Consider the following 16,669-nt stretch of genomic DNA (forward strand, 5'->3'; position numbering starts at 1 on the left):
ACGAATGGTGTTATTTATTTATTTATTTATTTACACACACACATTGTAACATAACAGGAACACAAAACCCAAATCGTTACAATATTAATTTAACATATAGCACTCACTTTCATACTTCTCTCTAACATTCCCTTACATACATTCATCAGCGAACCCATTCTATCCACAAATACATCACATTCTGGTGCTTCGGCGAGCAGGGAGCCGAGCAAGTCGAGCGCGCGCGCGACGGGCGAGCACCGGTACAGGTTCGTGCGCGACGGCGGCACCGCAAACAACTTGTGGCTACGCGCCCTTAGGTACCTATCAGGTACAAACAATTTAATTGTTTTCTCAACAAGATCCATACAATCAATCTTGTTCCGGATAATGTTTAAGATGAACTTTACCAAAGCCAAATTCCTACGCAGCTCTATCGAATTGTAACCTAAATGTCCTTCCAGAAATCTAGTAGGGTACATAAACGGGTAGTAAACGTGCTTTTTCTTATATAAATATCTAAGAAATCGTTTCTGGACTTGCTCCAACATAAGGATATATTTATCTTCATGTGGAGACCAGACCACTGTGTTTGTTTCTAGGATGCTGCGCACCAGAGCCCCGTACAGGGCCTGCGTGGCCGCGGCCGCGAGCGGCGCCGCGTTGCGCAGCACAAATCCGAGTCGCTGGAAGGCAGCATTAGTCACCTTCATGACGTGAGGACGGAAGGTCAGTTGCGAATCGAATGTGACTCCGAGATCGCGCACCTCCGTCACTCGAGCGATGGCGTCTCCCCCTATCAGATACTGATATTGCAATGGCGAAGGTGAGCGAGTGAAACTCATCATTTCGCATTTACTAAAATTAAAAAACAGTTTGTTATCGACGCTCCACCGAAGTACAGCGTCGATGTCATGTTGCAGTTTCTGACAGTCGTCCGCAGATTTAACTACCCCAATGAGCTTCACATCATCAGCAAATAACAGCATTCTTGTGTAAGTGACAACATTAGGTAGGTCATTAATAAGGAGCAAAAATAAAAAAGGCCCCAAGTTCGATCCTTGACTTATTCCAGAAGGCGTTTGATAGGTATCTGAAATGTAAGGACCATATTTAACAAATTGTTTCCGGTCTCTAAGAAAGTTTGAAAAAAACTTCAACAGTCTGGGTACAAAGCCCATCTGACCAAGTTTCAGTAACATTACATCATTATCTACCCTATCGAACGCCTTCTGAAAATCCAGGTAAACAACATCTACTTGGTTGCCCGATTTGGCGTCGATCTCCTGTGATAGAATATCTACCAATGTAACTAAGTTGGTAGCCACGGAGCGTCGCGGCAAGAATGCGTGTTGAGTGCTGGTGACGTGAGGCAAACACTGGGGCAGGAGCCGGTCGTAGAGAACCATCTCGAACACCTTCGCCATTGCACACAGTATCGCCACGGGTCTGTAGTTTTCCACCATAGTCTTGGTACCCTTTTTAGGTATTGGAGAAACTCTTGATTCCTTCCACACTGTTGGGTACTCACTCGTAGTTAAAATAAGGTTAAAAATAAATACAATGGGATCTGCTAGGTTTTCGAAGCAGCCTTTTATAATAAATGCAGGTACTGCGTCTGGCCCAGGTGACGTCTGACCTTTCAGTTTCTTCACGGCCTTGGTAACGTCACTGAGAGAGATGCTCGGCACATCCACGCAGGGCGCGTGCGGCGCGGTGTCGGCGCTGGCGGCGCGCGGGTCGAGCGCGGGCGGCTCCGGCAGAAACACGGACCGGAAGTGCTCGGCGAAGGCGGATGCGGCTGCCGGACCACTGTACTCGGTAACCCCACGGGTTACCTTTTGTTCTAATCCTCCACGACTACGCAGGGAATTAACGTAGTTCCAAAACTGGGAAGGTTCCTTCCACAAATTATGCGATATATTCTGGCAATAGATTTTGTGAGTTTCTTTTATGTTTAGTTTTATCTTACTTCGTAATCTCTTAAATTCAATATAATCTCTTGCACAACCGGTTGTTTTCCACACACATGTAGGTAATCATATCAAACTATTCGTTGAAAATGTTTTTTGTGAGTAATTAAGAGTATTTTATAACAAACAAGTTACTGAAAAATAGCAAACCTGTTTTATTTATGTAGTTTTATTTACCATAAAACAAAACTATAATTGAATGCACTCACCTATATTAAACGTGCAAACGGTGCGGTGTTTTAGAATGCATTGCTCATTGAACCGTGAAACTATTAAAATTATTGTCCAATAAAATGCTACGCAAACGGAATTCTTTAAAATATTGCGTTTAAAATATGATGGGTCCGTGAGCAGTTACTTCACATAATGCCGCGTTTAAGTCCTCGGTTTTATTGAGTTTTTCACAAAAATTGCTTCGGGTTTTTATCGAAATCTTTTCCTCAATTTCAAACCTTTCTCGTAAAATGAGAATAGGTGGCTATTGATTTTCAGTCCATTCTTTTGCCTTAACTTTTTAGTAGAATTGTAGCAAGATTTTATTTAGAAATTTCAACTAAATGATATTTATAACTTATAAAATTAAATATCAAACAAAGGGAAACGTCACAATAAAAAATACTTATCATACTCATAACTATTATAATTCTAAAATAGAAAAAAAAACGGATACTGAGGGTGAATTCGTCCAAACATCACGTTACACGAGAATAACTATACCGGAATAAAATTTATACGCGAGTAAATATCTAGGATAAGTACATTTGCATTCTACCAAGTTATACCATGATTAAATTGAATGAACGAGGAACGAAACTGTAATGCAACTAAAATAAAAATAGCTGCGTTTCAAAGCATGCAATAGAAATGACATGCCAACTTAGTTTGAATGGATTATAAAAGTATGAAATTGTTTATGTTTTAATATTTTATTCGCTGTTGTTATTCTGAGACTTTGCCTCTTAACGTACTTTTGTTTATGTTTTGACAGATGTGTTTATATGTCATTATGACGGTTTTCTAATCAGCTGATGTCCTGCCGCCATTACAAAATTACTCTCGGATAAGCTCGTTACACGGTCAATTTTGGCGGTATAACATTTTATTCTTGGGATAAGCTACTTATCTTGGTTTCAGGTTTGATAGAATGCAAAATCTGCTTACTCGCGAGTAACTGGTACTTTACTCGTGAGTAAAAAGTTACTCGACGTTGGTCGAATCCGCCCTGAGTGGTATATCCTAAAATACGTTCCAAATTAGACGTACGGTACTGGGCAGTCAGCGACTGACGCTTATCTGACTCGCTAATAAAAAAGTACCTACTTTAGTTTTTTAATCTCTTATATATTTGAATAGCCTTTTTAAGTTACCCGTAAACAATTTACTGATGTCGCAACGCATTATACTGGATGCTTTAAACATTGTTTTGTAAATATTCCAACCTCAGAGGTATTTAAACCAAATATTTATGTTCATTCCATTTAAATGTATATTTTAAGCTGCGTTTTCATGTTTTACGTAGTCAGGGATTATAATAATTAACCGTGCTTATATTGAAATTCCAAAAACCACTTACTTTATTTATATGTTAAGTTAGCTAGAAAACATTCTCGTTGCATAAAGGCCATATTTTAATAAATTCTAGAGTAAACATTTTAAAACCGTTGAGTTTTGTTCACGATGTTGATATTGAGACCCTGTATTTCATATCATCTGAATTATCCACGAAATATTACTATACTTTAAACTTTCTGAAATGGTTTTATATAGCTCTTTCTACTGACTAGTAATAATACCAGGCCGACATAGCTTATAAAACCTGTAGTGGACCTCGCTAACCAATTTCTTCTCCTCAGTGACCGAGCTTTTGTGAAATGGTGGTAGATTCATCTTGCCATCAACAAATAAAGTTAAATAAATGATGAATTTATGAATCAATCATACACCACTAGTGATAACTATAGGTCTGTGTCTATCGCGCGGAGATAATGTTACATCATTTGTCATCATGTTTACCATTATTAATATTGTTATTGTCAATTTTAATTTATATGGTCCAGACCATACTGCTGCGGCATGCAGCGGATAAAGTTTTGTAACGATCCTTGTATGAGGCTTTTCTCCGTATCTGAAGCCTCAGTCGGTGCAGAAGCCGAAACAGACTTGGAAGAGAGCGGACACTTATCAAGAAGTTTATTGCATGGAGAGAACAAAGGAAGTGCGGTAATGGTCTACGGGACTACGTGACCGGCGCGACGACCGCGGCCGGAATGTATGGCCACTGCAGAACGGGATGGGAAAGAAGTGAACATTTAATTTGTTAGGGTAATAACAGCTGCGGGTCTTGATGACGTCATCACCGAAATCATTGTTAGATTGTTTTGCTATTTAGATAGATAGAATATTATTTATTTAGTTAATTTGAACCAAGTACTATAATTATGGATGGATACTTGGATAAAAATAGTGATCTTCAAAATCAACCTGTAGGATTTCGAACGAAATAGTAATTTGTTAAGAACAAGAAAGAAACATACTGTGCATTTTATTAGTCGGATAGCTTTTTTGGACACTGTGTTCAATAAGATAACTTGTAGGTACTTTTTGTTTAAGTCTAAATATTTTTTGGTAAAAACTAACAACTGCATTGGAAATACCACAGTAAAATACTTCTTTTATTTCTTGTTCTATAGTCGATTCAGCGGGCATGGTATTTCACCCGCGCACAGTGCATTCGAATTTGTTCTATCTGGAATTCGAATAGGGGCTTTTGATTGTTTTTCGATCGTTTATTTGCTCAGGTGATCGATGAGATACCGTTTGCTGCCGGATCTTAAGCTAGAGCTAATACAGGGTGTTGTAATATAGGTATGGTAAACCGGAAGAGAGACGTATGGAGTAAACATGGGAAGGCCTTTGCCCAGCAGTGGCAGATTAATATGGTTACTTTAAAAAAAAACCGGAAGGTGCAGGCGGTGACTCAGTACGAAACTCTGAATAAGTTTTGGAAATTATGAATTGAATATTATATTACCAATATATTTTTTGTAACAACCTGTACGTACATAAATGAATCTCCTACATAATGTATCTTTGTATCTGTACGTATAGGAATAAGAAACATTATTATCTAAATTGTGCTCTTCTCATTTATATCTCACATAACATAATTGAATAAGGTTATACTTGTTCGTGCATTTAAAGACTCCGTAATTTCAAGTCGGTTATCTACTGTAGGCTTTATTCCCAGTAGACAAACAGTTTCCCACCGATTGGGCCGCAGCGTATTACAGTGAAACCTGGTTAAGTGGGACCTGGATAAGTGGGAAACCTCCATAGCTGGAACTCATACTGAGGTCCCAACACTTTGGCACTGAATTACCTCTGTTAGTGGGACGAGGCAAGCCTCTATAACTGGGATTTGTTCTTTCGATTTATCATCATGGTTACCTCTATAACTGAGAGAGCGAGTAAATTTTATAAGCATAAACCTCTGTAACTTAGATAACATTGTTTGTTTTACTCATTCTTATTCTACCCACAAATTCCACACGTACCTACCTAATTCCAAATACGTAAGTACAAATTTTGAGCTTCAGTTCAGTTCAGTTCAATGTATTTATTAATCAATTACCTTCAGTTTTAGTTTAGCTTTACAGATGCAGATGTTTAAATTTGAAAAATGCCAAAACGAAAGCTGCAATCGTTATCATTACGTGAAAAACTGAATTTAATATCCTTTTATGAAAGTGGGAAGACACGCGAAGAAGTTCGAGCTGAATTTTAATTAATGAATAAAAATTATATAATTATTAAATTAATTTTATTTAATGATCCCACCTGTATTACTGAAATAACCTGTATTCTCACCTCTATTAATGAAACCCTCTGTAAATGAGACAGATATTTATTTATACCTATATATCTGAGACACTGGGTACGTGGCATATACCTCTATAAGTGAAACGATATTACAGGTCCCTTGAAGTCTCACTTAACCAGGTTTCACTGTAGTTATGTTATTATGCCGAGTGATCATAGCATACCGTTGGACCATCTCTCAATTTCAACATCAGGTAATCACTCTTTGGTCCTGATGAAAAATAATTGAGATGGAATAAAATCCGCAAATAGTTACAAACACCACTACAAAATAGCTATTTAATGCATTTTCAAGCTCAGAGGTACCTAATACACGTAATATACCTCGCTATTTAAATACATGTACTTTATTCTCGGCCACTGTACCAGTTGGGCAAGACGGATGGTACAGTCCGTAATACTGTAATACTTTAGTTTTTGGCGCAATGCAGTTTAAAATAAAAGTGATTTAACACCCACTGGGTAGTCAAAAATATGATTCTTCCACTAAAATAGGAATACTAAAATCGGGTTTTCAAACAATTGATTTATGAAAACGTAACCTTACGAGTACAATCCCAGACAGTGGGATAACGAAGAAATTAAAATTACAAATTGTATAATTTATCATTGTGATGGAATATCTTTAAAATCTAACAGTCTTTCTAAGGAATATTATTCGATCAAAGATTAATCCGTTCTAGTAATCTTAGGGTTTGTCAAATATTAATCATTTCACACTGAAAAAAAAAACCCATTTTGAAACCAAATTAGGAAGATAAAATAATAATAATATACTGTGTAGATTTCTACCTACTAATTGGTAGCATCTTTGTGAAAGGTCAATGACTACTTAAGAGCCGAACACTCTGACTAACTGATATGACACGGAGAAGTACCACAACGCAAATTGCTTTTTAACTTCTGCCTCTTTGAAGTGGAGATACTCTCGACAAATTACATTTGACAACGTAATAAAAATTTCAGCGCGCCCATGAAACGAGCGAAGGCGCATACTTTCATCATCTCAACTCAATTCATAAAAATCACGTTAACAAACCCCGCGTATAATGTTGCCAAATCGATATAATGAATCGTGCATAATAATGATATATTAAACATGAAATATTTATCATGTTACCTATACACCCACGTAAGAGAGATGATTTACATGTTATTATGTTCCGATGAAATTTGGGAGGAGTACAGTAGGATAGTTCAATAGTTGATATAGTTTACCTAACTAATAAGAGAAATCTGTTAGAAATTGATAGAAAACTTAAACAAAAATACCCAGACAACAACAGTGTTAATATCTATTACGTGCGCGTACTATATGTATTAGTGCAGCCAATAATTTTATCATCTTTGATATTCATGGGTATTCCAAAACGTGTTGCGTAGTAGTTTTTTGTATTGGACGCTAATTAGTAACTAAGTTGGGTAAAGGTGCGATATGTCGTCTTTAAAATGTTCATTGAGTGCAAAACTCATTAGAGTTTGTACCCCTTCCTGATGCCCGTAAACTACAGCACAAGTAAAATCCCATTTACCAACAACCAGCAAAACATTTTCGCAGCGCTGCTGGTGCGCGCATAGCATTTTACGACACCGCCCATAATCTACAGCCACATTTTATGTTAAAATCCAAAGCATTTCATATTAATTTAGCGCTTGTAAAATGGAATGGGAAAACGTCAAAAGAAAAATCACAGTGAAGTGGGAGGGTCGAAATAAAAGAGCTTGCGACAAGCGACAACACATAGGCAAATAACATAAGGACGGTAGCCGTATTCCAATATCCGCTGACCAGCCGCCCCTTGCCCTGAGGAAACGAACCCCCCGTCCTGGAGGTACACCTTCCGTGTGAAATAAGAATTTATTATTGGATTTTCGGTACTGTTACCCAGATGTGACCTCATTTTATTGGATTACTTTTGTTACAAGCTGGCCTTTTTAAATTTAAGTTGGGATTACAGTCTGTAATACGCGGCCTACTTTCGGCTGTTTTGTGAGTTTATAATGTAATGCTTTTTAAGAGCTGAATGTAAAGTACTCGTAGTTGATGTAACAGAAACAGAGCAGCAGTTACATAACCCCGGCGGGCCGTGAAGGAAAGGCAGAGATTTATTACTGCATCTATTTTTGAACTTAGTATTTAAACCCCAACGCAATGGTGCAGCCAAATTAGTTTGGAATGATTAGCTTGCATTTGCTGTAGTTACGTTTTTGTTTATTTTGTCAAAGTTGCATTAAATTATCGCCAATAGTTTACCTTACCTAATTAAAACTAAATTATAGGTAGGTAATAGGTACGAAAATATAGTTAAGGTCACAGAAATGTGACAAGATTCTAAAAAAATTAAGCTTATTTATGTTATGTATGAGCTGCAAGTTTACTAATTTGTTTTCAATCTAATTTGTCACCAACAATAAGGCATTATTTGGTCAATACAGATTGTCGATTACTATAACTATAGACAAACAAAAGATATACCTATGCCTGTACGTGAGTTATCAGTTATTACTATCATCGGATAAAACTGGGAGCATGATGTAGGTACTATATTCACGATACGATCTGACGATATCCTGCCTATCCATTCGGTTTGGCGTTGGTTTTCCCAAAATAATATGACGGGTGAAATATTATCATTGAAATTATTATTTGCGTCATAAAGTAATGGATAGCTGAAGTTGTCAATCCTGTCTAAATGACGGAGCGCTCGGCGGAGATAATGCTTGGACAGCGCACTGTTTTATCTCATCAGCCGTTTCGCATTTTAATTTTGAACAGTGATTAATGTATAGTGCCACAAACTTATCTGTTCCGGTGACAGCTCACATAAATGACTAATATTTCCTAATTCTATAAGATTTTAAGTTTGCTCGTATTGTTAATTCGCTCTTGCGGTATAAATAAACCCATCTAATCATTTACAATATACAATTCATTAGTAAGTAATAAGATATGGATCAATTTAGTTCGCTCTCACCGGAACAGATACATAAGTTTGTCACACTATATACTTTAATGATGTAGGTATAAGGTAACGCGATGCTACAAAAACAGTAATATAAAATTTTGGTGGATAATCTAAAAGGCGGTTACACATGTCGTTATTTTGATATTTTTTTTCTATTAGTTCTATTGCCAATTTTCAAAAATTGTTCTAATAATCCTCAGAGTCACCCCTTTCACCTTGCTTTACCACTTTTGCAACTCCCTGATTAATCCTTACTAATATTATACATGCGAAAGTAACTGTGTCTGTCTGTCTGTCTGTTACTCTTTCACGCCAAAACTACTGAACGGATTTGAATGAAATTTGGTATACATACGGTCTAGACCCTGGGAAAGAACATAGGCTACTTTTTATCCCGGAATTCCCGCGGGAAAACTTTTTAAGGCGAAGCGAAGCTCGCGGGAACAGCTAGTTAATCCTATAAGTGCCTAAATAGTTTATCTCGAAAGCGAATGATATTAACACCCTGTGTCTCCACAATACAATAGTATTAGTATAACACTCTGGTAACAATGCTGAAGTTTGACTAGTGAGCCATAGCGTAGTTTGCTTAAGCGAGTTACGGGTTAGAAGACCTAATTACCTAGCCTAGATATGAGACGAAATAGATAGTCTTAGACTGCAAACAAAACTAGCATAATCTAAAAAGTGTTTGTAAGACGACCGAATGGCGTAGTGGTTAGTGACCCTGACTTCTGAGCCGATGGTCCTGGGTTCGATTCCCGGCTGGGGCAGATATTTGTTTAAACACAGATATTTGTTCTCAGGTCTTGGATGTGCCCGTAAAATGACAATAGGTCCGCCCCCTATTATAACACTCTGGTGAAAAGTGGGTGCAGCAATGCACCTCTGCCTACCCCGCAAGGGAGTACATTAGTACAAGGCGTGAGTACGTGTGTGTGTGTGTGTGTGTGTGTGTGTGTGTGTGTGTGTGTGTGTGTGTGTGTGTGTGTGTGTGTGTGTGTGTGTGTGTGTGTGTGTGTGTGTGTTTGTAAAATTAATTTAGACATTAATATTAATCTGTATGTAAGTAGTAGTACAGTAATCATTCATTCTGTATACAGTATGTTATTTTTCGGACCCGACAAACTTTCAGGGTGGATTCTATGAGTAATTTCATCGAGAAAAAACCCCGTAAAGATTAAATTACTCGTAGAATCCACCCTTAAAGTTTGTCGGGTCCGAAAAATAACACACTGTATACTTAATAAATTATGAGTAGGTTTGATTGTGTAGAATATGTAGATAACATAACACCCATCTTAATCTTCGAAGGCAAAAATAAAAATGCTCGCACTAACTCAGCCACTTTTAGCCAAAAGTCGTACGTCTAGTGTAAAGCGGAGCTAATCTCGCCGGGAACTAATTTATTTCACACGGACGCGACGGCGCGGGCGGCGGCACATTATGCTACACGTAGCCGGGAAATTGTTGAAATTGTCAACTTGAAGAGAAATTCCATTCATAGCGAGTCGCGAAAAGCGCTGACGCTAAATTGAAGAGCCGGCTAAGAGCAAGATGATGAGATACTGAATCATACATGTTTAATTTCATAACCGATGTGCTTGATAGTGTTATTTATAAAAACGTGTATCTAGGGTGCCTAGAAGAGATAGGTTAAATACACAACAATTTACGGTTATAATAACTAAATTTTTGTGTAATTTATTAATATAGTTATTATAAAGTATGTATGGAATTAGTACGTAGGAATGCGTAGTCAACTACTACACCATTGTCTATCACGTAATGTATTTTAATAAACGTGCACGTTAATATTATTAATTTCATTAAAGTTATAATAACATTCAAACAACTCATTAAAATAAACTTTTGCACAGGCTCTGCTGAGTCTATATACATTTTCTAAAGGAATAACGAGATAGAATATAACAAAACACTGACAACTCTAATACAACTAAGCAACTCAACACTTCTCTAGTTACTGTAATAAGCTAAATTCAGCCACTCACCCATTGTGTCTTCGACAATAAAGCCTCGTTCACTTCTTCTGTCCAGTTACTTGAAATGTGACATCTGAGTTATTGCTAGAATAATGAAAATTTTTAACATATTTACGAATATTTCACAAATAGGCCTTACCACAAAAACTTAGACAGTATTTAACAGGTGTTTAGCGCTGTCAAACGCCTACAAAATCTGTAAATTTTTGTTTTAAACACTTGTTAAAGTTTATTGTGGTAGTACAGATAACATCTTACAAAACCGATTTAACAAACTACCAACATATAAAACCAAATAAAACCATAGTACATGCATTTACCTAAGTGTTGTATATCAATCGAATCCCTATAAAACAGGCTAACTTTTCCAAAAACCTTCTCTTGGTACATTATAAATAATCAACTTGATTGTGTCGTTGCCGTGCAGACTGGAATCCCCCCCCCCCCCCCGCCTCTAGCTGCCAGCGTGGCACAGTGTAGATTCCAGTGGGATCTTAGTGGCGCGGCGGCGTGAACGAGACATTGCATAGTGCAGCTGCCAGTGGAGGCGTGAACGAGGCATCAAACCTAACTCCATCAGCCGCGGACTCTTTGCATACAAACTAGAGCCTTCTAAAAGCGTAAGTTGTTCGTATTATTTAAATTCCGTTGAATCTGAATTCTTTCCCCTCGTTCTACTTTGAATAAAGTGCTCTATGTAAATAGCTTAGAATCTTGGCAAAGCTTCTGTAAAAGAGGAATGTTTTCGTGGTTTGTGCGAACTGAATGGAATAGAGAATGAAATGTCTTCCTCGCAGTTTACGATACGCTAACGCGTTTCGGGTTAGACTAAACTATTTGCAATCTGATACAAGCTACAAAGCACTAGTAAATGAAGCATTAATGAATAGTAACAACTGATCTCGGGTTTTTAATAAAGGATTAGTTATAATTAAGGGTATTTTATTATTGTACTAAGTTAGTACCTCAAAAAAAGAAAAGAAAATGACCATTCTTAAGTTTCGTATATTTCAGATATTTTTCGAAACTATTATAATGAGATAACAAAAGAATGTTGTAACACGAAAACAAACTAAAATTACAGTTGCAAAATATGCAAATTGCATAACATAAAAATGTTGAAGAATTAACGGCGTCAAGCGACAAAATTTCTTGAAAATTTAAAAAAGTTATTTCGTAAAATGAAGTTATGGAATGAGATTAAATATTTTACTGAGTTGAAAAGATTATAGAGATTAAATTGTTTTTATGCTTGTCTGGGCAACGATATTATAAAATGTTTAATTTAGATTTATGGATAAAACAAACCAGGCAGTTCGGCAAGGTTTTTTGAAAATCATAATAAGTAAGGTTGTACGGTGGCCTGCGCCTAAAAGTATACAGGCGGAGTTTTTAAAATAGCGATCCCTGATGATGAAGGGACCAGCTACATCTGTTATAAATCCGGAGACGTGTTGTGTGTGATGTGTGTAGCAGTGGTGTTTAGGTGGATGTGCTTGAGCAGCATGTGAGCTTAAGATCGCTATATTAAAAACTCCGCCTGTATACTTTTAGGCGCAGGCCACCGTACGTATACAAAATTATGAAAATAATCAATGACGTAAGCTCTTGTTTGTTGTAGCTCTCACCTGTCGTTTTCGAACGAGTACTTTGCGGAATTCCACCGTTACACTGGCTACATCGAAACTGGCGTCCCATGGTCAGCTTTACCAAAAGGCGGTTTTATATTTCCCTCCATCGACTGTTACCAGAGAGCATCAGAGTAGAAATTTCATATGTTTGTACAATGCACTGTTACATCTAAATATAGCATGTAAAATATACATGTTACTCAACTGTGATTTTCAAGTTTGAATAACATATGTGTACGATATAGGTATTACGTATTACCTACAATATACAGGGTTGAATTTCATTAGTGGACTTATCATTTCTAGGTTACTCTGCAGACTTTTGCAATAGGTAGACGGTTACCTTTTAGAGGGGTGGTCTCATGATTGAAGTATGTCAGGCAAATTGACGACGGGAAATTCAGTAATTTAATAACAATATTTGAGAATAAAAACCACATGATGTGCATTATTTATAACTTTTTAAACAAAAAAATACAAACAGCTTGTTTAAAATGCTTTTGAAAACTCGTGGTTGTGGCAGCATTATTAGCGGAACATAATACACATATTTTACTTTTTCACTTATGCAAAGATGAAGTAAGAAAAGGCAATATGCATTCATGTCAATAACAAGCGATGCCGAGAAAATATGAGACAAGACGTGCTGCAGCGTGGCCGATACAGTTTGCTTTATACAGTGTGATGCAAAAATGGTAAGTATAGTAAGCAGTAAGAAACCTCGGGGTTCATAATAATAATAATAATAATTTATTTATTTTTCAACCAACATGGATCAAAGTGTAAGGAACTTTATTTCTACGGACTTTTAATAAAATTTTCAAATAAAATATATTTCTCTCCATAGATACTTTGTCGGTTAAGTACGTGACTTTTTACTATGAGAAGATAAATTTCATTTTCACGAATTTCCAAAACTTGTAGACCTAAAGTTGCCCAAAATTATACCCTTATTCACCCACTTTTTGCTTACTATGCCTACCATTTTAGATACAACCTGTATACAGAGCAGAATCTACAAAGTAACAAGATGCGAAATCAAATTTTTATTTGCCAGTGCAAGTGACGCAAACGACTCGCCGATCTCTGTGTTTGTATTTCCTTTGCTTGGAATATGCGACGTCATTTTGTTTATTTTTTGTATGAATTGAAAAGTGTCTCTCTTTTATTTCTTCAGCACTACATTCAACGTTAGAAATGTGAGAATAAGGAACTATTTTATAACGAAATTAGTACGTACATTCACTGAATCACATTTGTGTAGATCTCCAAGCTCCAAGTGCCCCAGTTTTCATTGTGCATCTGTAAATTAAATCACACTTTAGCGTACATAATAATATTGTTTAGGATGTAGAAAGACCGACACGAACTCTATATTTTGGTACCTATAATTAAAATGTGGGAAGCATGTAAGAGCTTACCCAAGGGGTAACCATGGACATTTTCAAATAAGGCTTTGGTACCTTGGACAGGGCAAGTGGGCTTGGCACTCTGGGCAGTAAGACCGGTCAACCCACAGGATGTGCACGAAAACCCTAAAGTTTGTAACCAGCAATAACATTAAAGGTTTAAGTACTGAGCACGTTTCTGAAATAATGGAATGTGATGGTTTTCTCTCTAATCTCTTAAATACATTCTCGCAGGCAACCAATTAAAGGCTTACTACGACTACAAATTAAAACTACGAAGGGAATCCTTACAAAAAACTAAGTAGACGTACTTAAGTAAAAATGATTTACCGAGTAACTAAAGCACTTACTTTAGCTTGAAGAGAGAGACAGTCTACTCAGTGGTTGGCTAAAGAAAGAAAGAGACCGAATCCAAATGTTCTCATACCATAATACCTCGCGCCATGAATGACAAGCAGGTTTTACGAATAAAATATTTTACGTTGAAGAGACGTCTTTCGCGCGAAATTCACGTTAGCATAAAATGAAATAGGTCAAATGGCGACGATATACGGGAATTTTGCTGACATTTCAACTTTATCCGTTTTCAATTATTTCTTTGAGGTTGGTACGGCTAACAAACAAGGTTATTTAGATATATTTTACAGAGGGATTTGTTTGAAATCTAGTACTCAATTACATAGGTCAATGAACAAAAACAGGCACCATCCCTCGTGAAACGCCATCGCTACCCACTAAAACTTTTAACACGTTAGAACTTCCACATTAATTCTCGTTTTGTAACCTAATCCTGAACAGTGTGCCAGTTTGTAAATAGTACACATACATAAGTGCCTTATACTCGTATATATTATTCAGCACACTTATACACTCGTACATTTCCTTAATGCCGTTTGATAAATGTGTGCAAATGCGCCTCAGAGTGCTGGCCCGGCGACCTCCCTGAATCACCGGGCTTGAGGTCAAAGCCCTCTTCCTGAGTACATTATAATATACAGGTGCAGCATAGGATTGGTGAAAAATCTTCTCGCTTGAAAATGTTTAGTTAGGTACCTATTGTTGGTGTCTACTTTGAACAAAGCGATTTTCGTGATAGGAAACTTGAAGGTACGAATATAAGAAAACAATAGTACATACGAGTAATATAGACAGGTGCTTTTGGTAACTCTATTGATAAGTTAACCAACATTTAGGTACTTACATAGGGCTGATTTTTCAATGGTTACATAAAAGTTATCTGAGGAATAAAATTGTTGCTGTCACTGTCTGCTACTAACATGCAGATGTGACAGGATCAGAATAATTCCTCAGATAACTTTTATCTGACTATTAAAAATCAGCCCATAAAGATTTTTCTTAAATTTAATTTAGTTACGTGAGCTTTTACTTTCAACCATAAATCTAGCTTCAATTATAAATAAAATTTGTACCTTTAATATATTCAAACACGGTACAATATCCGACCAATGGCAGCGCAGGATTATCTGCGGCTGGGCGGATCACGGATGGCCCGGATACGGCAATTCCACTTGACTCTGATTGCCTGTCAAATGTGCTGAAATCGTGCTGCTAGTAGGCGCAGCGATTGGCTCACTATTGAAATCAATTGAGGCGTGTTTGTGCTTTTATTTTAATGATTAGGACATACATTTCATCCCTCACACACGTTCGCGTACTTAAAAGGGATATACTGAAAAATGTATTGAACTATTAACTTAATAAAGTAATTAATGATAATGAAAATTTTGCACCTCGTAAAATAAAAATAAAATGTTCCATAAATATAATGTATAGTTTGACAAGGTACACAAGTGTATAATATACATGTATAAAAGGATGACTGTACGTATTGAAAGGCAGTGGGAAATTACACATAAACACCGTATAATGCTAGTATTTCCGTAAAAAGGCATATTTTGCTTTTGGATGATTGGAATGTCCATCAATTAAAAATTCCTGTGAAACATTACTTTTATTTCAAACTTGTATTGCGTTTCCAACTAAATCATACGTTTTTGATTCCCTTTGTCAGCTATTTAAATGCATGAAATTTGTTCAAGTATTAACCATACCATAATTATAAGAAATATTAACATAATAGCTACAACTTTTTTTTTATGTTATGTGAGTAAGTATATTTAAAAAAATCTTTATTAAACATTCTTGTTGCTTAGACTTTGGTTGTATGTGATTTCTGCTTCTCGAGCACACTCGAATATCGATCAAAAATTACTTAAACAAATTTCGACAGTAACTCGCCTGATTTTCCAATAATCACTGAAAGCGGATATTGGTTGTGTTGTGCCAATGCTGTGTAAACTCTTTACTATTGCCACTGATTTACGAGCCAATACGTTTTTAATTGCTCTATTTTTACTCACTGCAGCTGAAAAAAAGACATAAATCTGTGATTTACCCGAAAAAATAAGAGAATAAGAAATCAATTTATTTTTGTAGTATTTTTTTATTTATTTGTTACAAAGAGTGCTTCACCTGCAAAGCTAGGCTTTATCTTCTAGCAGCTATCAGTTTTCTCATTTGCGTTTAGAGCGGCGGATGATATAAATTTTCATCTCCAAGGAGAGGCCTAAGACGACTTTCGTTGCTAATTATGTTAATTAGTATTACATTACATTACTTATTGTACCAATAGAATGGAAAAGCATTTTCTTTAGACCAAGTCCATAAAACACGATGAGTATGTCCACATTAATGTAAGGACTGAATAGTTATACCCATAGAATAAGAGGGTCCATACATACCTACATATGCAATCACAACTGTACCTGAAGGGGTAGTCAGAGGTGGCTCGCGTGGCAGCCACCCTCT

Source organism: Plutella xylostella, chromosome 12, assembly GCF_932276165.1.
Source record: "Plutella xylostella chromosome 12, ilPluXylo3.1, whole genome shotgun sequence".
NCBI lineage: Eukaryota > Metazoa > Arthropoda > Insecta > Lepidoptera > Plutellidae > Plutella > Plutella xylostella.